Source organism: Myxine glutinosa, chromosome 6, assembly GCF_964187855.1.
Source record: "Myxine glutinosa chromosome 6, kmMyxGlut1.1, whole genome shotgun sequence".
Classification (NCBI taxonomy): Eukaryota; Metazoa; Chordata; class Myxini; order Myxiniformes; family Myxinidae; genus Myxine; species Myxine glutinosa.
Window position 1 is genome coordinate 45,554,540 of NC_136266.1, and position 26,374 is coordinate 45,580,913.

Here is a 26,374-nt window from a genome sequence, read left to right on the forward strand (position 1 = left end):
GCGAATACCAAAGGGTAAATGTATACACACCTACTCAAAGCAATACTGCCTTCCTCCTTCAGACCAGAGTAACTTCCGAACGTTGTGTTTCCCTTTGTAAGTATGAAAACTCAGTTGAGAGTTGTTTTCAAATGTCGTTTCAGTTTTCTTTATTATTACTCTTCGTTTGTACGAAATGTTTCCAGATTATGGCCTCTTGGAAACCGAGAGTGCAGTATGTTTACGTGCAGTCAGTCATGTGTGTACTCTGGTATGGTGTGTATGTCTGTTTGGTTGTGTGTGTGTGTGTGGGTTTATGTGTGTGTGTTTATGTGTGTGTGTGTGTGTGTGTGTGTGTGTGTATTTGTATGTGTGTGTGTGTGTGTGTGTGTTTGTATGTGTGTGTGTGTGTGTGTGTGTGTGTGTTTGTATGTGTGTGTGTGTGTGTGTGTGTGTGTGTGTTTGTATATGTTGTGTGTGTGTGTGTGTGTGTGTATTTGTGTGTGTGTGTGTGTGTGTTTGTATATGTGTGTGTTTGTATGTGTGTGTGTTTGTATGTGTGTGTGTGTGTGTGTGTGTGTGTGTGTGTGTGTGTGTGTGTGTTTGTATATGTGTGTGTCTGTGTCTGTGTTTGTGTGTGTGTGTTTGTATATGTGTGTTTGTATATGTGTGTGTGTGTGTTTGTATATGTGTGTGTGTGTGTGTGTGTTTATGTGTGTGTTTGTATATGTATGTGTGTGTGTCTGTGTGTGTGTGCGTGTTTGTATATGTGTGTGTGTGTGTGTGTGTGTGTGTGTGTGTGTGTGTGCGTGTTTGTATGTGTGTGTGTCTGTGTTTGTGTGTGTGTTTGTATATATTTTGTGTGTGTGTGTGTGTGTGTGTGTGTGTGTGTGTGTGTGTGTGTGTGTGTGTGTGTGCACGCGTGCTGACATCCCAAGCACAACCCTTATAAGCTTACTGGATGTTTTGTTATTTTGATAAAGTTTGAATAACTCCATGAACGATGTGTAAAGTTATCATTTACTCCAAAGACAAAAGTAAATCGGTAGTTTCATTTTATTGTGTTAAGGCTTTAATGGATGACACCACCAAGTTGAAAAACAAGTTTTGTGACGCAGATGCCATTCGCGTTCGCAAAGACACGGGATTCAAGTTCTTCACGAACTCTCCTTTCTTCCCTCTCTTATTATGAGGGCTGACAGCATGGCCTAGATGTATGCACATTCGTCTCTAAACCGTCTGGCACGTGGAATAACAAATGTTAATGTCGTCGGTGCCTCTATTATGACGTCATAGTTCGACAAGTGCAAAACTTTATCCGATTAAGATGAAATTTATTGAGCATCATTTAGAGATAAATTGGTGGAGAAAAAAAAAGATGACGTCATCGGTCAAGTGGTTCGGCCGCCATATTTGTTTTCACACAAAAGACTTTAAAACCACTAAAAACACGTCCTGGCGAGGGTCTGCAATATCTGATTGCTCTTTTTTGTTTTCTTGTTTTCTTCTTTTCCTGTTTTCTTCTTTTCATCTTTGTGCGGGCGATATGTCAGCCATCCTTTAAGGTACGAAGCTGAAATTTGGGCACAATAGTGAGAGCACGCGCTTTGGCAAAAACGGTATTTTTTATTTTTTGATTCAACAATTAATTTATTAATTACGTAATTATTATCGATTTATTGAGTACTTATTTATTTTCTTTCCCATCTGGGCAATATATCAGGCACTTTTTGAGCTAGGAAGCTGATATTTGGACACGAGAATGACCAAGTGATTTGGCTGTAAAGGGTATTTTTGATTTATTGATCAATCAATTAATCAATTTTTAAAAATTCGATTAATAAGTTATTTAATTAATTTTCAAAAAGTTACAGCTTTGGATGAAAACTGGTGGTTTCGGTATGATATTAGCCAATTGATTAAGAAATTAATTATTTTACGATTATAATTTGTTTATTTTAATTATGCAATTAATCAATTAATTATTATACACCTCTCCCTTCCATTAGCGTCTCTATGTGCTGCACTGCGGCATCGTCCAGAGCTTAAGTTGCCCCGGAAATGACGTGCGCTGGAGGATATGTTATTTATTTATTTATTTCACATGGGGGCGGTGTACTTTGAATGTATCTGTACTTGTTTTATTTTTTGTGCAGAAAGTCGAGGCTCGTGGAGGAACGAGACTGCTAGAACATAGAATAGATCAGGATCTGATATAACAAAAGGAAAAGGTTAAAGACAGGGGGGCGGGAGGAACACACCATGGACAGTAATGCTTCAGTCACATTTGGCTCGGCGGCCGTAGGGTCTAAAAAATCTACGGCCACTAGCAATTATAGGGCGGCCGCAGTATTTCCACGGTCACACAATGTAGCAGTCACATATGTTTTTATTTTTCGGGTAGCCGCACGGGGTATTTAGAAACTGTGGAGACCGAAAACGTGGGGGTGCCGTACGGTCTTTGATTTGATGTCGCACGGTGACCTTAGGGCGTCCCTGCGGTGGCCATAGAATTTTCAAGGCAGACGCAAGGTAGCCTCAAGGTGCCCGCAAGGCGACCGCAGGGGGGCCCTAAGGCGAACGTGGGGCTAGACGGACGGTAACGAGTGGGTATATATATACCAGTTCTTTTTCATATGTATAACAGCACTTACAGTTGTCATGGCTACGGCTTGTCGAATTGCTACGGCCGACCTAGAAATGAAAAAAGTTATAACTCCGCGCTATAATTCCACGGCGACCCCTACGGCCTGTAAAAGATAGCCATACGCCCTAGGGCCACCCTGAGGCCACCTCAGAAACTCTGCGGCCGCCGCACGTTTCTGTCAATTTAGGGGGGGGGTACGGTCGCCGTATCCTAGCCGTAGAGCAAATGTGACTGAGGAGTAAGTAACCAGAGGGACAAAAGAGAGGAAGACTTGGAGAAATCAGGAATGCAGGTAAGAACGAGGCCGTGGAGGACACACACGGGTGGATAAGACGGATACATAAGCAAACTCTCAGGAAGGAAAAACTTAAACCTGGTAGGATGTTGGCTTGGCTTGGGTGGGGGAGGAGGGTGGTGGAGGGGAAGGTGAGGGAGGGGTTATGGTTGGGGTCTACGGGGTTAGAAAAGATTTACGGTCTTGTATGGGTGTTGATCCGAGATGGAGTTGAACACCTGTCTTCAAGACCTGGAGGGAAGAATGAGATTTAAGAGAATGTGGTAGTTGGTTTCCTTCGATTTGTTGTGCGGCACAAGTCTGGAAAGTATTGGAGACTCATTTGGAGCCATTTACATTTTACATAAGCAATTTCAAAAACTCTCTCCAACTCGTTCAAATGTCCCAATATGCTCCCTTCATTCTCCTGACTCATATCAATTGTAAATTCATAAGCACAAGACAATATGATTTAATTTTGCAATTCTCTTTCTTTGTGTTTGTTGCAGCTGAACGACCACACGAGGCATCGACCAGCATCCCAGACATTTGGAAACCATGTCCACGAACGATTTATCCTATCTTCAGCAAATGGCTCTGGGAAAGTACACATCCTTTAATCCTGTGCAGAACACATGGGATGCTGTCACACTGGCAGTGTTTGTCATCTTTGTGGGTATGTCAATGGATATGATCATTGAATCAAGAAAATCCCATGTTTTATGCAATACTGTTGATAAATCAAATGAAAGTTGAGCAGATGCTTTAGGCCCATTTGTTGTTCAAAAAATTAAGAAAGCATTGTAGGAACATAATTGTTTGGAAGGTAATACGTTGGTTTGGAAAAGTTATTTACTGAAAACGAGATGAGAAAAGGCAGGTTAACTTCGGTCAGGATTATGGACAACAACCCAAGGGGGAGTTTGAAGCTTTCTAGCTCGGCAGGTAACATCCATTAATGATATTATTAGTGACATTCTTATATAGACACTCTTTAAATCCAGTCGATCAGCCAACTCGTAATTCATCAAGCTGCCAATTTTTTTTTTCAAAATGGCCACCAAAATTGCTAAAATGTGCCACAAACATTTTTATATTGAATTTAGGATGTACGATAGTATCAATGCAAAATCAAAGAACTATTTATTAGTTATTATCGATAACAGGTATAGTTAAAATTTTAGAATTCACCTAATTTAAGATTATTTGAAAATTTTAACGACCTCTTATGGATAATATGCAGTTCTGTGATTTTGAATTGATACTATCGTACTACCGTACCCCGGTTTAGAATAGGTACACCGTATCCCTGCGCATCGTAAGAGGCGACCAAGGGTTGGCGTCAGGAAGGGCATCCGGCCATAAAAACATTGCCTCGAACAAGGAACCATGATTGTCATGGGGCCCGCAAGGCTAACCCCGCTCTAGCGGGGAAAAGTTGCCTCAAAACGCTCATTCATTGTACATCCTAAATTCGATATTAAAAAGTTTGTGGCACATTTTAACAATTTTGGAGGCCATTTTGAAAACAATGGCCGCCATGTTGAATTTCTAGTTGACTAATCGAGTGGTTGTACATAGTATTTAGTAGAGAACGTCACTGCCTGGTTCCATGCGTGTATCACAATGTGATCGGTTTTTCGTGTTAGTGGCCTATATCAAGGCCAAGCCACAAGGTAATAATACACATTGGTTTGGAAAAAAATGTTTGCTGTAAACGAGATGAGAAAAAGACAGTTTTTAGCTTAGGTCAACTGACCATTTGTAGCTCAACTGGACTTTAGTCTGGTGAGCTTATGCGATCGAGCTGTGGTCGTAGTTATGTCAGTAAATCAGTGAGTGAGTCTATAAACACTTCAGTCATTATCGCTAGAACCAAACACACGATTTTGATGAAACTTTGCCACAAACTTCATGTGTGATGCCTAACGAAGGTGAATTGACCGCATCAAAATCTGCGCTCATTAAGGGAGTTTACAGTGGCTGGGGGTTAACCCCCCAAAATTGGTATTTGCTCTCTTCCCCGAAACTACGCACACAATTTTGATGAAACTTGACCACGACCTTCATCACCCGTGATGTACCAAACTTTATTCCCGGCATTAAAAATATCAGGCTCTGGGGTGTTGTGGGGGGGTTTGAGTGACTGTTGCTCCTGATCCAGATGAGCTTCAGGACCCGTGGTCCTATTTTTACTGTAGGTGCTGGCACACGGTACCATTTGGTCGCGTGAAGGTGATTTCAAATTTGGAGTCGTGAACTAAAAAAGTTTGGGACCACTGCACTAGATGTACATTTGTGCATTGCAGAGGAATATCCAGAATTTTGAAGGCAAGAGGTGGGTGAACTTGTCCCATAAAAAATATATAGCCAGAATGGTTAAGTGCACTGTACTTATGAGACATTTCCTCCCATAATCACTGAAATAAATAATCATCAGACTAAAGTGTAAATTTGGAGATTGATTGGGGAGGGTCGTGAATTGGTCCAAACTCGACATGTAACTTTCTCAACTCCCCCCCCCCCCCCTCCCTCCAAACCCCCTCCCAATCGCAACGGTCTGTGCACTGCATCATAATTGGATCTTTTTGTATTTAGTCTAGTCAAATTTCTGGGAAACGTGAATTCATGAGGCATTTTTGAGTAAAAGCAAGCAAACCACTTTTTCTGGGGTAGTTTTTCGTGCTGAATACGAATCTGTTGTTTGCCAAGCCCAAAAATGCGTAATTAGGTCACTAATCAAGGTCAAAGGTCAATGAGTGCAAAATTCAAAATTTTTGAAAAAATGTTTTATTTTACATCACCTATCTGTACATTTCAATTATTTTACAGTATTTTCTCTGGTAAGGTTACTACAGCTTTTCACAATTATGAAAGTAAAGGGAATTGTGAAGGGAAAAAAATCAGATTTTTGTGAATATATCCGTAATGAAGCAACTTTTCGTTTTTTGACATACTGTTTTAATTCACTTGAATTGTTGCCTTAAATACCATCAGTGAAGTGGTTTACCTGAGTCCTATATAATAGCAAGATTGTTTTCTACACTAAATGTCAATATTTGACTAATTAGCCACTTAATTAAGGCTAACGGTCACAAGGCGCAAAGTGCACTTACATGGCACAAGGCGCAAAATGCACTTCATGGCAAACATGTTTGGAGTGCAGGCAGTTGATCATTATCACATGTATTCTTAATTAATCCTGAATCAATTGCAGTCTGTCAGACTGATTGGCTGGAAGGAGGAGCCATCCAGGGGAATGCCAATTAGCTTAACTGTGTAAGCTCTGACCCCCCCCCCCCCCCTACTTTGGCCTGTTTCGACATGGTGTTTCACTGGCATTGCACTTGCAGGCCTCAGTGCAGAACTGTTTCCCCCACTTCCGACAAGAGCAACTATCAGAACTGCAACCTTTCTTGCAACCACACTGAGTAAGTTCTCGGCATCCCTTTGGAATTGACGGTAAAGTTGTAAGAACCGGTGACAACTTGTCATCAACGAGTTTCCATCCACAATCAGTCGGCGGTGGCAGATCTGTCATTGGATTACTGGCCTCTCTCCAAATGAAACTTTGGTAGTTTGCACGCTCTATGTGGAACTTTGCTGCATCACTAGATGGAGGTAGGGTCTCCGTTGCATGGCATTTGTTGAACAGTTTAATGCGGGCTTGATTACAGTTCTCAGATGGTTCCTTGTAGATATGGCAAATGAACTTTTTAGCATCTTCTGTGACCTTCTTTGATGGTGTCGGAAACTGCTGTTGTTGGATCTTTTCAACTGCTGTTGGTATATCCAACGTTGACGTATTGGATGGTTTGATGTCTCCAAGACCGCTTTCAGCAGATGGCCCCCTCTGCCAGGCAGCTAACTGAGTAGCGTGAAATGTATTTTTGCCATCTAGGGTAGAGTCATTGATGTCAATATTGTCGCCAGAAAAATGCACAAATCGTCCCGAAACCAGGTTGCTGGTAACAACTGCCCCAGTTTCTTGATCAAGCGCTTTCAGAGTGTTTTCAGCCATGGCAGTGTCATACCTAAGAACCCGGTTATAGCTGATTATGTGCCCAGTATTATGGAATAGCTCAACTAATTTCTTTGATCGAGTTGACTGGTGCAGCGTCATACCCATTCCAACGTGTTTAGGCGGTGCCTTCTTGTCTCCACATACACCATAGACCATGTCTTGTCCAATGCTAAGGACCCTTGTCTTCTTCACCCAACCAGTTTCAGACATCTCACTTTCGTCAAACTCAGCATCGACACTACTTTGGCCTCCAAGCAAGATATTCACAAACATGAGTACAGATGGTGGTACACTTGCCAACTCTGCTTTTTCGCTTACATCGCAACCTTCGAATGCAGGATGTGACATGATATCACTGCGGAGTTGCAGAGCAACGTGCACTAAAGACAGAAAATGATCATCCTGTTGTCTAAATATGGGAATATAGTCTGCACTGTTCTGACCGCACACCATTTCTGAAAGAGGTATGTGACTGAAATGTCGTGGAAGAAGCAAAGTTTGTTTCTCTGAAGGCGCCAAATTTTTTAGCACAAGAAATTCATAAATGTCCCCAATGCAATTCGACAAAGTTTCTTTAAAAGTCCCCAGTCTACTAAGATACGATGTAGGAATTGTGCCGTCGCACTCACTGGCTAACTCTTTGTACCTCTCGAACACTGCAGATAGTTCAAATACGTGCACTTTCTCAGCAGAGTGACGCAGCTCTTGACACAACCATGATATCGCCATGTCTGCTGATTTGCTTTCAGTTTCCGCCCTTTTGACATCCCTAAAGAATTTACTAAGACAGTTAACATGGTAACATGCCTCAGCTGAGATTAAATCATTCTCATTTGCAGTACGGACTAAGATGTTATATACAAATTTAGCTTTTTCCGTAATTTCATTACTCATTTTGAAGGTTGTGACACGACTTGTCTTCTGCTTCTTGTCAAAGTTCTGGCAGAACATACACAATGTCCAGTTCATCTTAGTAGTACTACTGCGTAAAAACGGACATGCTTCAGCCGAAACACTCTTTCTTTCAGGATCTTTTTCGTTTTTCGATTGTTCCTTGGCTAGCTTAGCATTTATTTTCCCCTTGTGTGTGTATGCAGAGTAACATAGCTTATGCCATTTAAGTTTGGGGAGACTTTCTGGAGGCTCTGCAAAGAGAGTCGAAAGCCTGTCCACGGCTGATCGAAATTCATAGTGTCTAAGTTTGCATCGGAGCTCGGTCGCCTCTCTGATGGCAGCAATACCCTGGTTTGTCTGGTTGAAAATCGTATCTTTGACCTGGCTAGTTCCCTGACAAATGATACAAAGTTCAAACGACACATCCTCACGCTGTCGCTTGAGGCTGGCAATAGGTTCCATGGTTGGCCTGAGGGGAGAAACAGAAACCAAACTAAGCACCAGGCACGCATGTTCTGACCATGAAAACTACAACGTTGTATGATATACTGCAACAGCCTTTAAATGATCGAATAAGCGCAGGCAGTGTTGGCCCGGGTTTTAATCTTATTCTCAAAGACACAAAGTAAAGCTTCTTCAAGACAAAACATCTAACCGATATCACTAATTCATTAGTGGTAGATGCATTAGGCACTCATCGTCAATGCCCATGCCCTGCCTGTCTTTTTGCTACTGTTAGGTAAATGTACATGTATGTAGGCCTGCCTATGATGTGAGATGTCAAGCATACATTACACATTTGTATGTACATGTATCTCACCAAAGAAGAATGCATTCCTTTACTTTCATTTGATTTTATATTTCATTTTTTAACAATCTTAAAAAGACCCTTACCTGTACTCCTGAAATGTTTAATGCCTGATGCCTAGGGTACGAACTAGATGGCTTATGCTAGGCTATTAGATTCATTCTTCATCATTAAGGGTCTATTGAAGAACACCCTGCTCTGTCTGAATGGAAATGATTTGACAAACATGGCAAATGCATTGGGGTCAGAAAGATGAAGCCACTTTCACTGTTGAGTGAAAGGGATGGTTTCAAGTGCAAGTAACTGTTACGTCATTGCAAGACTTTCGCACTCATTGACCTTTGACCTATGTTGTTTACCGGTGACATTTAGATTCTGTCTTTATAAAATCTATCTCTAGACCATCAATAGGAGCATAAAAACTCTGCCCCATTGTGCATTTAGAGGTTAAACTGCAAGCAAATTACGCAAAAACTAATTGTCGCCCCTTACAGAGATAAAGGCAAATGAGCATAGATGTGTCCTCACGTTTTCCTTTAAAAATAAGATTTTGAAAAGCTTTAGCAACCTTACTAGACAAAATATTGTAAAATAATTGAAATGTACAGATAGGGGATGTAAAATAAAGCATTTTTTCAAAAAAATTGAATTTTGCACTCATTGACCTTTGACCTTGATTAGTGACCTAATTACGCATTTTTGGGCTTGGCAAACAACAGATTCATATTCAGCATGAAAAACTACCCCAGAAAAAGTGGTTTGTTTGCTTTTACTCAAAAATGCCTCAATCATTCTATAAAGGCACATTTTCAGATTTTTTGACTAGGCTAATTCTTGGCAATATATACATGCTTTTCCTCCATGAAATTTATATAATAACTAGTAAAAAGCCGTCAAAATGACGGGTTGCAACAGTTTTTTTTATGGTGCAGCCTCGTGAGCGTGCCAATGTCTGAAGCCTCGGCCTAATGTCAGGTTTGCTCATATCTTTTTTTATTTAATAGACATCCTATGGACGTAAATGAACACTCGTTTCACTGTGCGCGCGTTACACATCATGTGCAGCAAATTTCACCTCCCTGCGCCTTGTATTTATTGTTATTTTGAAAAACGCTTTTGTACACCGCCCTTGAGGCTCAGTTTGCAAACCACTGTCTACAATTCCAATAGAAGAGACATAATTACTCTTTTATGGAAAAATGTTTTTCGAGTTAGTTTTATCCTCAAAAATAGACCATAGTGAACACACATTCGTGTTAAAAGATTGGCCTCTAAATCCTAGCCTTATGAAGGGGGACAGACATCTGTTCAAACATACAAACTGACATTGTGTTTTACATGGTGGATGACAAGAAAATTTGATAATATAAGCAAACACAAAATATGCTTAAAAGACTTTCATAGTTTTTTTTTCTCGGGTAATGCATATATAATGCTCGTGTAGTATGTTTACACATTGCAAGCAATAACAAACCGTGCTTCAGACATAGGCACATAATAAATAGAAGCTTTCTGATTATAGGCAAGCATCACCGACCTCCTGGTAGATATCGATTGAGTTTTATTTTTCAATTTTTTTCATGGACGCGTTTATGGGTTGTTGTTTTTTTTTTGTTTTTTTTTTGTATACAAGATCGAGGCTCGTGAAAGAGCTAACATTAATCACACAAAAAGACAAACCGACACACAAAACACAAAAAACAAGGGGAGCGGCAGACAAGATGGGGAGAGAGGGGGAAGGACACAAAAGAGAGGGGGAAGAGGGGGAAGGACACAAACACAACATTTGAGAGCAGGGACATCGGGAGGACTTGGGGGGAGGTGGGAGAGGAATAAAATATATGAACACTGCAAGGACTCTGGGGTGAATTACCGGGGGTAGAAAAGATCAAGGTTTTCGATGGGGGAAGATAAGAGATGGTGGTGAACAACTGTTTTAAAGACCTGGAGGGAGGAGTGGGATTGAAGGGAGTGGGGGAGTTTGTTCCAGAGGCGGGAGAAAAGGGGAGCAGAGAGCCTAGACTTTGGCAGTTTAACCATAAGAGGGTTGCAGGCAGATCTTGTGCGACCTGAAGGAATATTGGGGGGACAGAGCACAGAGAGAGCTGGGGGAGCAAGGCCGGAGAGGAGTCGGTAGAAGACAGAAAGACCACCAACCTGCCTGCGGTGAGTGAGTGAAAGGCCCTCGGTGTTGCCTACATCACAGGAGATTACAATGATTCTGAAAGCTTTGGCCTCAACAGCGTGAAGCCGAGCAAGGTGTGAGGCAGGAGCACCAGCCCAGAGGGGGGAACAGTATTCCATTGAGCTGCGGATGAAAGCCTTGTATGTGGTGAGGAGCTCAGGTGTGCCAAGGAAGGACTTCGCACGACGGAGGATGCCCAGTCGGCGACTGGCTTTGGAGGCCAGCTTGGAAATGTGGTTTTCCCAAGAAAGATCATGGCAGATAGTGAGACCCAAAAGCTTGAGCGACAGAACTTCTTGGAGAGGATTGTTGAGAAAGTAGATGGGAGGGTTGTCCAGTCGGTCCTTTCGGAGAGACATTGTAAGAGTGTGAGATTTGTCAGGATTGAAAGACATGTTCCACTTGTTTGACCAGTCTGTGATTTTATCCAGGTCTGCAGAGAGTGAGGAGGCTGCAGACTGCCAATCTGAGGGATGAGGTATGGAGCGACAGAGAGTAGAGTCGTCAGCAAAGAGATAGAGAGGATTTTCAAGAGAGTCAGAGAGATCATTGATGAAGACCAGAAAAAGCACAGGGCCCAGAACACTACCTTGGGGAACTCCAGCCTGAACAGGAAGAGGAGATGAGAGAAACCCATTCAGGGCCACACGTTGACTACGACCAGAGAGGAAGTCCGCCAGCCATGCGTGGAGATTTCCATGGATACCAAAGGAGGAGAGTTTGGTGAGCAGAGCAGGGTGCCAGACTGTATCGAAGGCACGTGAAATGTCAAGGGAGACAGCTCTAATTTCCTGTTTGGCGTTGAGGACCTCCATCCATTGTTGAGAAAGCAGAAGCAGCATGTCCAGAGTAGAGTGACCTGGTCTGAAACCAAATTGATGATCAGAGATCAAGCCATTGGAGAAGAGGAAAGATTTCATATCTGAAGCAATGATGGATTCCATGACTTTGCTGATAATTGGGAGAAGGCTGATTGGTCTGTAGTTGCTGGGATCTGTTTTTGCACCTTTTTTGTGCAAAGCGGTGATGTTGGCTGATTTCCAAGCAGATGGCAGTTGACCTTGAGCAAAAGAGAGGGTGAAGAGAACAGAGAGAGGGTGAGATAGAGCAGCAGAGCAGGATTTTAGGACCCGTGGGCTGATGCCATCGGGTCCAGTTGCAGAATCAGAGTCGAGGGTTGACAGAAACTTTTCCACCTTGTCAGGAGGAAAGGACACGGAGTCCAGGAGCAGCAGGGTACGACTGGGTATGGTGGGTACAGAGAGGGATGGGTTTGGGACACAAGATTTAGAGGCAAACACAGAGTTGAGGCATTCAGCTTTTTCACGTGCGGAGTCAGCTGTGTAGCCGTTTGAGGTAAGGGAGGGGATGGAGGGGGAACAAACACCAGAAACGGATTTGACCAGACGCCACCAGGATTTGGAAGAGGGAGACAGATAAGAGAGTTCGGTCTTGAGAACGGAGATATATTGTTTCCTGGCTCTCCTGAGGGTGGACACACACTTGTTTCGGGCTTTGTGAAAGGAAATGAGATTTCCTTCCGTTGGATTTGCTTTCCAGGAGACGAAGGCAAGTTGTTTCTGGGCAACAGCCTCACCACAAGATTCCGTGTACCATGGACGGGAGGAAGGGTATGACAACTGAAGACGAGATGGTATAAATCTGTGCATGAGAGAGAGCAATTTACTTTGAAAGAATTCCCAGGATGAGTTGATGTCAGAGGCGGTAGAGATGGGAGACCAGTCCAGATGATTGATGGCTGCTTGAAGACCGTGCCAGTTGGCCTGAGTGAAATGCCAGACTCGTCGACGCTGAGGAGGCTATCTGAGAATGGTCAGAGAGATGTCCACTTTGACAAGCACATGATCAGATGAGCCGATTGGAGCAGAAGAAGAGCAGCAGACATTTTCAGGGAAGTTTGTCATAACCAAATCCAGAAGAGAAGATGCTCCGTTGACTGAGATCCGGGTCGGGAAATTGACAGATTGTGTCAGTCCCAGTGAGTCGCAGAAGTCCTTTGCTGAGGTGCCATGACTGGTGAGAGAGGAACCCACACCCAGCCAACTGGCATGGTGACAATTGAAATCACCACATATGAGGAAGAGAGAGTTGGGATGGGTAGATAGAAGTTGGTCCATATTATCAGACAGTGAGATGTAGATGGAGTCATCGCTGTTTGGTGGACGGTACAACACACATATGAACAAAAGGTGGGAGCGAAGGGGAAGCCGTAGCCAAAGGTATTCCTGGGGGTGAGGTGGAGAGAGGGCAGTGGAGGGCGAGTGAGGAAGAGAGTTTTTTATAAAGATAGCAACCCCACCTCCAGGACGAGGCCAATGCACAATGCACGAGGGTTGTTTTTTTTTACTTCAAATTTTACATTTACTGATGCTTTCCGACGGTTCTATGGATTTTCCTGGTGCATTGGCTTTAATATCCATCGCCACACCAAATTTCAGCTTTCTATGACACCAGGAAGGTACCGAACATTAATATCAGTCAGTCAGTGAGTGAGTCAGTGGTTAGAATGAGCTTTATGTATAAGATACTAGTAATCGGCATCGACAAGCATCCTTGACTATATTGTGGAACATCAGCCGAAGCTCTCACTTTTTCACTTTTATTCATTTTAAAATTAGTTTTTTTCTCTGCAACCACTTGAGCAATTGATACTTAACTTTCAACAAATGCGCCTCCCCATGGATATGTTTTTAAGACAAGGTTATGTGATGATTGGTGGAAATGCGGCCACCGTTCCAAAAAATCCGTTTTCTGCAGGCATGAGTTGCAGGGTGTTTCACCTACCAGGAATGGAGGTTTGTGTGCAGCCTGTGGCTGCTGGTTGCATCATTCTCTCAGGGCACTGCTGCCACTGTTGCAATGCCTCTCTATAACCAGTCATGTTGTACTCATTTTGCTGAATCGACTCACCTGGTATTAATTCAATAATATGAAAGGGGCTCAAACTCAGGATCTTATAAAATCTCAAGCAAGCCATCTTAACCGTGAAGCCAACACCAGACTTTATACTAGGAATAAACGGCCTCGACCACACTTCACTTGGCCCCAGCTGAATAATGTTTCAGAATATAAATTCCCTAACACAAGCAACATTGCTGCTTGTTGTCACGATAGAAGTTGAGTCTGCTTTAAACTGTAAATATTTTGTTCTTCTTCATCTCCTCTGATCCATGACATTTGTTTCATGATTATGCTATATCTTCAAGTTATAACAGTGGTGACACCAGGCATCTCATCCTTAGAACAGGCCACAACTCCCCAGTGAAGGTCTCAGCTCGACCATTTTGAGTGCTGGGAGTTTCCGCATTTTAAGGCAGGAGATGCAGAGTAAAAGTTTACTCTAACTCATGCAAACAGCAGTTTGTATTTTATAGTTGACATATCTATATATAATTTGTCAGCATTTGTCATATCTATATAATTGACATCACAGTGGTGGCAACTGATTGACAAGAAAATAAATGTATTTGATTCAGAAATATGAATTAAACTAACCCATAATCGATTACCGGTGGTGTTTGTTTGCAGGAACTGTGCTCCTTCTGATTATTTTGCCCATGTGCTTGAGAGGCTGCTGCTGCTGCTGTTGCTGTAAAAAGTCTCACAGGGTAGGCAAAGCATTTACGTGAATATAGAGATAACCAAATGTGTATATACTTTTCCTTTTTGGAATTATTACTATTTTTTAATGGGATATTGCCGGCCACAAAACCAGAAGGCCACTCGAGGTGGGGGCTACACAAGGAAAACAAAAGCAGAACAACCAGATATGTTACCCCCCCCCCACCCCCCCCCCCCCCCCCCACAGAGAATTGTATGTGTACCCCGAGCATGGAGTAAGCTAAAAATATATATTTGTGTGTATATATATATATATATATATATATATATATATATATATATATATATATACAGCAATACCCCGTTTTACACCATTTCGACCTACGTCAAATCCGACTTTACGCCACTCATCTAGAGTAAATTTCAGTTCAGCGAACGTCATTATGTGCGACTTTACGTCACTCCTACATCATAATAGGAGGACGTGAAAAAAATTAATTTTTCCTTAAAAATATATTTAAAATAAATAAAATAGTACATAAAAATTAACAATAAAAGAAGCTAAAAAAACAAGTTAAAATACAATAAAAAGCACATTAAAAATATTTTAAAATGTAAGTACAGTATACGTACGCGTAGCTGCTGGTTCTCATTCAAAACAAAGGCGACGCCATATGCATTTTGTCCTGTGCTGTGGTCGCGTGCTTGCTTTGCCTTCCGCTGTTATTTTTGTGATTATTCCTTTACTGTGTCTGTGTTAGCCATGGGTCCTAAGAAGGATAGTGCTGGTGTTTCCAAGCGTAATGTAGTTATGATGGAAGATAAGTTAAATCTGATTAAAAGGTATGAAAAAGGTGAAAAAGTGTCGGTGATAGCGCATGACTTAGGGCTGCCACGGTCGACGGTATCGATCATCATTCATGATGGGGAACGTATTCTCGCATATGTCACTGAAAAAGCGCTTTTCATTTTCCGAAGCTACGTCTTCATTTTAAGGCATTTTTAAGGCATTATGCCCGGTTTACGTCAAAAACCGAGTTACGTCACGGCTTATGGAACCAATTAATGACGTAGGCCGGGGTATTGCTGTATATATATATATATATATTTATATATATATATATATATATATATATACTTGCGTATATATTGTTACGGTTTTGGAATAAAGGATAATCCCCCTCGTCGGTAGACGCACCACAACATGAAGCCTCGCGATAGTTTAGTTATTTCTTCGTGAATGTAAGCGTAGTCCTTTCCTGTGTTAGTTTTGCGTTGAGCAGGCCCATGAGTAGGGCGATCTTTTGGCGCAAGCATGCCACGTGACAGGCCTGAACAAGTCTGGTGAGGCCGAAGGGAGGCGCTGCAGGGGGGGGGGGTGGCCGGTAAGCATGAGCCACCAATCAGAGCTCGAGGGGAGTGGCTAACCACGGCAACGGGAGGTGGGGCTTGGAACATTCGAGTAAGGCCGGGGCGGAGCCATAAAACCCTGCTCCGAGCCCCCCCACCTCAGATGACTTGCGCGTCAGTTCAGTTGAGTCGGATCCCCTGTGAGAGTGAGTGGAGTTGAGTTGAGCTTGAGAACGCGCCGCAGAACGAGTGCATTGAATTGTTGGTTATCGTGATTGTACACGAACTTGCCCCGTGCCCTGTGCCCTGCACTCTGCACTGTATTAATCGTGCGCTTGAGAGGACGACCCGTGCCGGGCCACAGACGCGCGATCTCCTCCTGCCTGCCTTCGCCTGCATATGTGCCGTGACCGCCAGAGAGCCACGCCGGGCGAGCTGCCCCGGAGCGACCGACGGCAAAGCGCGTTTGGTGCGCGGACTTCTTCTTTTCTTCTCTCCGTGTGCGTGAGTGGGCCCTGTGTCTGGGGATAAGTTAAGATTGATTAAGCTTCTGCTCTGTGTCCCCTTTCCTTCTGTGAATCATTGTACGTAAATAATAAATGGCGTTATTCCTCTTATTTGACCGTTCCCGTCCCTTCCATTGATTGGCCTCGCATGGTACGACTAGAACCGCTCGAATCGGGTTCCATAAAAGTAACGGCACGAGTCACGTGATACGCATACCGCTCGGGCGTACTCGATTAAGCGTGCCTTGTGTGGGGTTCGGTCCCCGCTTTCGTAGCAGGGTGGGTTAAAGGTACGTGCGATGTTGACCCGATACCCTTTTTCACGCTTGCTCCGGAAGTGGTGATTCGGCCTCGTGGACACAAAGACCCGGGGGGGTGGGGGGGGGAAGGGGTTTAATCCCCCCTTTGTAACGGGAATGGGCTTCGGGCGATCCGCAACAACATATATATACCTGTATATATGTATATATATATATATATATATATATATATATATATATATATATATATTTATATATATATATATATATATATATATATATATATATATATTTATATATGTACATATATAGTGAGATAATATAACCAGGCAAGATAATAGAAAGGTACATATTTGTCGCTTTCTAGTCCCGAGGTATGAAAAAGTTAAAAACTACAATCAGAAAAAGTATTTGAAAGCTGCAAGTACAAATTTGTACCTTTCCAATACCTTTTGTTCTGCAGACTATTCAAGTTGATGAATTTATAGCTTTCTCTTAGCATCACCTGTATGATATGATCAACTGAAAATCAACTGAAAAGAATAATATTTAAATTAATAACAATTCAAACTTCCCAAAAACACTGGTAAAAATGGTGTTTTCCCATTGGTAAAATAAAATAAAGTCGAAAGCATCTGAAAATGCAAAGTCAGTTTGTGTAATCCACTTCTTCCATATGCTAATCATGACGAAAAAAACTTTTAAAAAAATTGACCGTTTTAGGTGACCTTGACCTCTTGCCCTCAAAAGCAATTGGCTTCAGTGACTCAATATGCAAACCCTGTTTAAATGCTCAAAATCAATCAGATTAAAATTGACAAATTTATACAACTTTGACCTTTGACCATTTAAATTTAAAAACAAATCCATAGGCTTCTTACTTTTGATTGGTGAACCAATTCAGTGACCCAATATACAAATTATTAAAATTTCAGGTCAATCGGGTGAAAATTGTCGATTTTATGTAACCATGACCTTTGACCTTTTGATCTAAAAAAAAAATCGGCTTTTAACTTTTAATTGGTGAATCAATATGCAAATTCATAAAATATCAGATCAATTGGATGAAAACTGATGATTTTATATGCCAATGACTTTAGACCAAATTATTAGTCTTCTCCACATTCTCATAATGAAGCATTGTTTAAAATTTCATGAAAAAAGCTCAAATTGTAAAAAAACGTTACAGCCCAGACAGATGGGCAATGCACAGAAGTGTTTGCAAAGCCCCGTCCCTCGCGCAGAGCCATTGGGTAACTAGAACGGCACTCGGAAGAGCGCATTGTCTCACCTCGTGTGCTCATTCTGAACAAAAATACCATGGTTAACTGTACACACTACTATTATGACCCAATGCTTTATGACCCATATACCCGTATGCATGCCGCACCGTATTATGTCACATACATTGCCATTATCCGTAACTTTACTGATTATTCCTTCCTTCCTTCCATTCAAGTGCTGCTTCATCAGGATGAAGATTACCACACTTAGAGGATATTTAACAATCACTTTTGTTCACATTGAGGCTAAATTGAATGAATTAAGAGGAAACAATAACGAGTTGTCCCAGGTTTGCTTTAAATCCATTCAGCTGTTCTCAAGTTATCACATTTTTACCTGACATGACCTCTGACCTTTGACCTCTTGGCCCCAAAATTTAATAAGTTCATGTTTGCATCATGATACATACACGACCGGTCAAAAGTTTTAGAACACCTCAATTTTTCCAGTTTTTATTGAAATTTACGCAGTTTAATGTCTCAATGTACTCTGAGATTAAGCATAGAACAAATAAACAATTGGAGATAAAAAATAAATCATCGAATCATTTTGTTTAACAAAATTTAATTTAAATTTTTGACTCAGCAAAGTCGCCACCTTTTGCAGATATAATCGCCGAACACACTCGTGGCATTCTTTCCACAATGGAAATCAAATATTGTTCGGGAAGTTCTTCCCAACACTGTTGCAGAAGTTCCCACAAATGTGTTGCACTTGTCGGTTGCTTTGCTTTCACCCTTCTGTCCAGTTCATCCCAAACCAGCTCGATGGGGTTTAACTCTGGAGACTGTGCTGGCCATTCCATGATTTGAAGCCTACCATCTTGTTCTTTTCCTCGAAGGTAGTTTTGACATAGCCTGGAGGTGTGTTTAGGGTCATTATCTTGCTGTAGGATGAACCCCTGACCGACTAGGCATATACCAGAGGGTATTGCATGGCGCTGCAAAATGCTGTGGTAGCCCTTTTGGTTCAGGGTGCCAGTCACTCTGTGCAAGACGCCGACTCTGGATCCAGCAAAAGAGCCCCAGACAAGCACGCTTCCTCCTCCATGTTTGACAGTTGGTGTCACACACTGAGGAACCATCCTTTCGCCTATTCGACGGCGTACAAAAACCCTGCGTGATGAACCAAAGATTTGAGTTCCCCAAGGCAATGTTCTGGGCCCTGTGCTTTTTCTGGTCTTCATCAATGATCTCTCTGACTCTCTTGAAAATCCTCTCTATCTCTTTGCTGATGACTCTACTCTCTGTCGCTCCATTCCTCATCCCTCAGATCGGCAGTCTGCAGCCTCTTCACTCTCTACAGACCTGGACAAAATCACAGACTGGGCAAACAAGTGGAACATGTCTTTCAATCCTGACAAATCTCACACTCTTACGATGTCTCTCCGAAAAGACCGACTGGACAACCCTCCCATCCACTTTCTGAATAATCCTCTCCAAGAAGATCTGTCACTCAAGCTTTTGGGTCTCACTATCTGCCATGATCTTTCCTGGGAAAACCACATTTCAAATCTGGCCTCCAAAGCCAGTCGCCGACTGGGCATCCTCCGTCGTGCGAAGTCCTTCCTTGGCACACCTGAGCTCCTCACCACATACAAGGCTTTCATCCGCAGCTCAATGGAATACTGCTCTCCCCTCTGGGCTGGTGCTCCTGCCTCACACCAAGCTCGTCTTCACGGTTGAAACCAAAGCGTTCAGGATCATTGGAATCTCCCGCGATAAAGCTAACTCCGAGGGCCTTTCACTCACTCACCGCAGGCAGGTTGGTGGTCTTTCCGTCTTCTACCGACTCCTCTCTGGCCTTTCCCCCACACCCCCCCCCCCCCCAGCTCTCTCTGGGCTCTGTCCCCCAAATATTCCTGCAGGTCGCACAAGATCTGCCTGCAACCCTCTTATGGTTAAACTGCCAAAATCAAGACTCTCTGCTCACCTTCACTCCTTCATTCCTCTTTTCTCCCGCCTCTGGAACAAACTCCCTCACTCTCTTCAATCCCTCTCCTCCCTCCAGGTCTTTAAAACAGCTGTTCACCACCATCTCTTATCTTCCCCCATCCAAAACCTTGATCTTTTCTACCCCCGCTAATTTCACCCCAAATCCACTTTTTTGAAATACCAACTTCTGTCCTGGAAGTCCTTGGTGTCCTTGTGTTTTATACTTCTCCCACCCCCCCCCCCCCCCACCTCCCTTCCCACGCCTCCTCCCCCTAAGCCCTATCCCTCCAGAACATCTCCCTGCTCTCAAATGTTGTGTTTGTGTGCTTCCCCTTCTCTCCCCATCTTGTCTTCCGCTCCCTCGAGTTTCCTCCAGTTTCCAATATACTACTTCCTGCAGTGCAATATTGTCCAAATAATGCTTCAGAGGGTGTAATAACAGTCTGTTCCAATACTGCTTTTATACAGACAGGGGGTTTCTAAGCAAGTAATCAGCAGAGGTTGGGACACCTGTAGGAATTGTTTGCATCAACTTTCAAGGCTTAATTTACTTGCGTTGTTGCGGAACAGCTGTGAGTTGTTAACCCATTACTTGTTCCCTGAAGAAGGCCTTTTTTTACAACATAACTGTGCAATTTGCATTATTTTCCCGTTTTTGCTAAACTAAACTTTTTTTTAAACCTCGAGCAGTTTACTGCTTACCTTTGTACAATTTCAGGTTATTCACTTGACTTGAATTGCTTAAATTTCAATAAAAACTGGAAAAATTGAGGTGTTATAAAACTTTTGACCGGTAGTGTACCTGTACCAAGTTTTAAGTGAAATCCCTTCAGCTGTTCACACGTTATCACATTCTTACCTGACATGACCTTTGACCATTGACCTCAGGACCCCAACATCTAATCAGTTAATCTTTACATCATTATATTTATGTTCACCAAGTTTGAATTACATCACTTCAGCCATTCTCAAGTTAGAGACCTATAACAGAATTTGACCTTTGACCTTTGAACTTTGCCCCTAAAATATAATCAGTTAATCTTTACATCATTATACATACCTCTACCAAGTTTGAATTAGATTACTTCAGCCGTTCTCAAGTTAGACCTATGATAGACTTTGACCTTTGACCTCTTGACCCCAAAATATAATCAGTTCATCTTTCCATCATTCTACATGTGTACCAAATTTGGTCAGAATCCCATCACTGGTTCACAAGTTATCATGGTAACAGGGTTTTTAACCTAACATGAACTCTGACTTTTGGCCTTTGAGCACGTGACCCCAAAATCTAATCAGTTCATCTTTACCTCATTATACATACCTGCACCAAGTTTGACTAAGATCCCTTCAACCATTCTCAAGTTATCGTGGTAACGAAAACCTATCACGGACGGACAGATGGACAGACAGCCGGACGGACAACCTGAAAACATGCCTCCGGCGACTCTGTCGGCAGAGGCATAAACAATTCAAACTACATTATCCATGGCTGGTCGATCATATGGATAAAGTTTCACATTGATCTGTTAAGCAGTTCTGGAGGAACAATTTTTTCCTTTTTTATTTTCAATCTGATATGGCCACTGGACCACGTGACCGATTGTCATAAATTTAATTCTTCACTCACTTCAGTCATAGATCAAATACAGGGTATCAAAAGTAGCACCCGATTTCTGTTTATATTGTTGTGGATATGAGAATTGTGTTTTTTTTAAATTGTTTTATTGTGGACCCTCCTTCCTCCAGTTGTTGTGTATAAAGGTCAAAGGGCGTCCCATAGTTAGGCCATATACAATCACGTTTAGCCAATCATAGATTCCCTGCTTGTTGGTAGTTATTTCCTTATTCTGTGTATTAGGCTAAGGCTTTGTCTTCCATTAATTGACACTCCATTGCACCGAATTCAAATAGATAGATCCCCTTTTATTCCCAAAGCCCCATTCCCAAAGCCTCGATTGCCAACTGCATTCGCCGCAGCTGCTGGGCGGTTTTCACCGCGACTCCATTAGCCACGAGGTGGGCTCTGAGAAGAAGGGGGAGGAGCCGCCGAATCCAGGGCGTGGCCCGCCGATCGTCATCAAGGGTGGAGCCAGAGAGCCCGTGCCCACCAATCAGGGCCGAGGCGACCTCACCAATGGGCGTGTCCTGGAGGCCGGCGGCTTGATTGCCCGAGGGCGATATAAGCGCGCGCGGAAGCCTAGGAGTTGAGGAAGGAGTCGAAGGTGGTTGCGTTTGAGCAAGGAGTCGAAGGTGGTTGCGTTTGCGCAAGGAGTCGAAGGTGGTTGCATTTGAGAGAAGAGTCCAGACGAGCTTGGTAAAGGCAGAGGAAGGGATCCCCACGGAGAGTTGCGCCCGTTAAGAAGTTGGCCCCACAAGCAGTTTTGGCTCCACCAGGCAGCTTCGACCCGTTACCCAGCGGGAGCCAGATTGCGGTGGCATCGGTGGCCGTCGAGGTCCAGCCCGACGTCCCGTGCGGGATCAAGCCCGAACCATCTGCCCCAGCTGAACCTTCCCATTCCTCCTTCCAATCATTCCTGCCTGCAAATTCCCCATTCGTGTGAGTCCGTCTTTGTTTGTTCTGTCTTGGGGTATAAGTTAAGCCTGTGTAGATAAGCTAGCATTTCACTGTGTCTCCTTGATTCCTTCTGTCATTATTTTATTATCTTTCCTTCTTCCTTGGTTTCTTTTGGTCCTGTAAATAGTAATAAATAATAGTCGTAGTTCAAACCTTTTTGCCTTCGTCTTCCTCTTCTTCACATCCGTGTCATTGTCTTTTCCCTCATTGAATATCTGTGGCACGATTTGGCCAACGTTTCAGGATCGGGTCTAGTCTTGGTAAACGGCTCACGCCGCGGTTCGCTTCGCTCGGCACAACATCCATTACGCTGCGGCCGTGAGCGGGGGGGTGTTCCTTCGCGTACCGGGAAGCACTGGTATTTAGGTCATAGGACTTGTGGGCCTAAAACCCTATCCAGTGCCGACCGGGCGTGGCGTCATACCCCCGGGACCACGTCGGTCAGTAACAGACGAGGGGCTTAATCCCCCCTCGAAGGGGAACCATAGGCCGACGTCGGGTACCGTAACAATATATATATATATATATATATTTCTGTCAGTTGATTGTTTGTTTGCCATTTGTATTGCAGTGTACAAGAAGGTATAAATAAATGAATGACATGTTTATCTAACCATTTATTCGGGGGAAAATTATTACGGGGGAAACCCTTAGCTACATTCGTTGCCGTTTTTGGACGACCGGACTTCTTTGCAGTGGCTACCGACCCTGTTGCTTCAAATTTCTCGACAATCAATCGTATGTTTCTTCCCTGGGGTGGGTTTAATATCGAATTCCTGTGCCAAACGGCGTGCCGCCATCGTTGGTTGTTCATTACATTTGTAGTAATGTTTCACGGCCGCAATGCGTTGATTCATTGAAAGGTAATTCATGGTTCAATTTGGTACAACTTCAGTAACTTTCCAAACTCTCAGCAATAACCTGCAAAACAAACAAACAAAAATAAATAAATTAAGAAAATTAATAATCTGCAAGACGATTATTAACATGACATCCTAGAAAGAATCTGACAGCCGAAAAAACAGAAATCGGCCGCTACTTTTGACTCACCCTGTATATGAATTTTCAGATAAGGATTTTATTTTGATTCAACCAATTATGGCTGGAATACCACTTCACCGACATCATCCTATATATCCCATGGGGACTTTATGACATCTGCCAAGTTTCAATTTTTTTCCTTCAATCCAACATGGTTGCCATGCCACGTGATCCTAGATGGCAGAGTTAGCAATAAATATTCTCCATCGAGCGGACAAATGGTTGCAGAGAAAAAAAAAATAAAGTGGAAATATAGACATTGACACACACACCGGCGATACAATTGTCTCGCTACTCTATCGAGGCAAGACCAACTATTGAGTTCAAGGAACACCTTACCCTGCGCAGTCTTCAGAAGAAAAGAAAAAAGACATGGGCCGGGCCTGCAAAGAGCAAATTGTGATGTAAAATGCTGTAATATTCTGTCTAAATACTGCTAAACTAAAGGTTTTTGAAAGTGAAAAGTAGGGGATTTGTGTTCTACAGTGTTTAAGTGGTGGTGGTTCGTGTGCAGCCACCCGGATGCTGGTTGCATCATTTTTCTGTGGGCACGTCTGCCGCTGATGCAGTGCCTCTATAACTAGTTATCTGGTACTCATTTTGCCGACCTCGGAAGGATGACAGGCTGTCAACCCCACCTGGCGTTAATTCAATGGGATTCGAACTCAGGACCTTAGGCTCCCAAGCCCGCCACCCTAACCATGAGGCCAACACGTAAAATTGTTACAGGTTGTGGAAGAAAAAAAAAATTTGAGACATGGAGCTTTGAACTCAGGACCCTTTTGCACTTTTAACCCAACCACATCTGCGAAGCTAACACAAGGATTTGAAATCAATGATAGCAAAAGCATCATTAATGTTTACATTGTTTTTCATTTCTTTTTACTTGCAGCGTACCAAAGCTGGTGTTGACAACTACAATTTCGACCTGTAAATCTTCGCACAAGAAATTTGTGCATTTTCACTTGGTGGAGGTCCATGGCTGTGTTATCACTACACTGTCCTGAATATATATACATTATGTTGTGAGGAGTCGCTGTGTCGTGATAAACTCATTGTATTCACAAAAAGTTTCTGTTCAACGATTTGTCTCTGACGAGCAGAGTACCCTAACCCTATGGACGACCTTGTTCAAAGCATGCAACACGTTCTTTTGACATATAATCTTTACCTGGGCAGTGTATAGGCAATTAACTGACCCCTCAATTGCCCCCAAAAATAAATTTTTTAAAGCTTGGGTTGTGTGCATGAAGCAAAAAAATGCCTACTGCTTAATTCAAAACACCACACTGATCTGGAAAACGTGGGGACAGGAATACTGTACTGTAAATGGTGGAACTTGTAGTACCCTCTCCCACCTGGAGGTGGCGCTAAACGATACACATTTACATAGAGAATTGGCATCCCCCTTTGCACTTGCAAAGACAAAAACAACGCTATTACACTAACTGGGATCATGCTGATCCTACATAGCAAGTCTGGATGTAATCAGGCCAGAACTGTAGGAGTAGCATGACAAAAACATCACACATACACACAAACACTGGTCTGTGAATTATAGTAAACACTTTAGAAAGCGGCTTGTTGCATCCATCAACAATGGTCGTTTGAGGTCTAAGTTTACAGAATAAGCAAAGAACCAGTTGTTATGGAGTTATGTTAATTCACCCACATTTGGGGTATTTCAGAACATGTGATGCCCCCATGTCATACATATTTAGAGAATTGGGTCATCCCACCACCCTGAACTGGGAGCTATGGTTTTTTTTTGTCAATCTATATAAAACCTTCTAATACACATCCCTTGCACAACCACGTTTTCAACTTGTTCCATCAACCAAGTAAACATTGATTTATATATCGAATATCTTGATAATGAGGTTAAAATTTTATTTGTTTTAAGATGTACTTACTCATACTATTCTATAAATGTTTGATAAAGCTTTACTATAAGTATATGCATATCACAGTGAACAGTTCTTATTTATTAAAACACCTCTGAAAATTGTCGTCATTGCCTGCTTTATCTCCATGTACCAGGTGCAACCCTCCACAAAAATGAGTCACAAGTGTCCATGTCCATGTCCACAAACAGGGAATAATTACCAGTGAACTGGTACTCAATTAGCCGACCTCGGAAGGATGACAGGCTGAGTCAACCCCCCTGGCATTAATTCGGCGATCGACCGAGATTCGAACCCAGGATCCTAAGCCGGCACCCTAGCCGCTAGCCCAACACCAGAAATCTATATTATAATAGCCGTAGATGATTCTGTCTGTCTGTCTGTCTATCTGTTGGGTGTCTGTCCGGGGTGTGGCTTACTCGGTTTGCAGAGTAGCTCCACCCATAGCTCCACCCATTCTGGGAGTGGCTATAAACAAATATCCACCATTTTATTAACTCGCATAGCTTTGAGTCCTGTTTTGTAGGCCCGTGGTGTCTTGCTCTCCCCCAGTTTTATTTCAAATCAAATTCGATAAATCATTTCATTTTTCACAGTCGCTAACATAGTTTTAGACTCGGTTGAAAAAAAACGGGAAGAAAATCCGATGAAAGTTGCCGTTTATAGAACGAAATGAATTCTCAAAGGCCTGTAACTTCAAGGCCATTGAGTCTCTCTCACGCCTTTATCTCCAATCTAACTCACCATATGATTTCATTTTTATCGATGGTTTTACTTTTAGACTCGGTGTCAGCAATAATTGAGAACAATCCACACACGCGGGAAAATGCAGAGATATATTTTTTAAAATCGCGTCATGGTGTATCATACACCGCCCAACATGACACCGCCGGCAATGTGTCGATATATATTAAAAATTCGCTTTTGCTTTTCCGTTATGATATATTACTATTTCGTTTGATGATAGTCGTCACAAAAACGTCAACAATGATGCCGACATATATTTCTTCGTTTTTATTTCATTCAACATATTAGCCGGAAGTAAAATATGTTTCAGGAAATTACCGAGAGATATTTCTTCGTTTTTTTTATTAGTTATGTGCGCATACACTTTAAATAGGTTT

The 26,374-nt window shown here is 42.6% G+C and overlaps 1 long non-coding RNA gene across 1 annotated transcript; it reads left to right on the plus strand.

The window, feature by feature from the left end:
- Nucleotides 1-25,355, plus strand: LOC144892590 (uncharacterized). The gene is made up of 4 exons (XR_013623787.1): nucleotides 1-96; nucleotides 3,410-3,576; nucleotides 14,361-14,440; nucleotides 24,239-25,355. It is a non-coding gene; the product is annotated as an uncharacterized LOC144892590 (long non-coding RNA).
- Nucleotides 25,356-26,374: the final 1,019 nt, after the last annotated feature.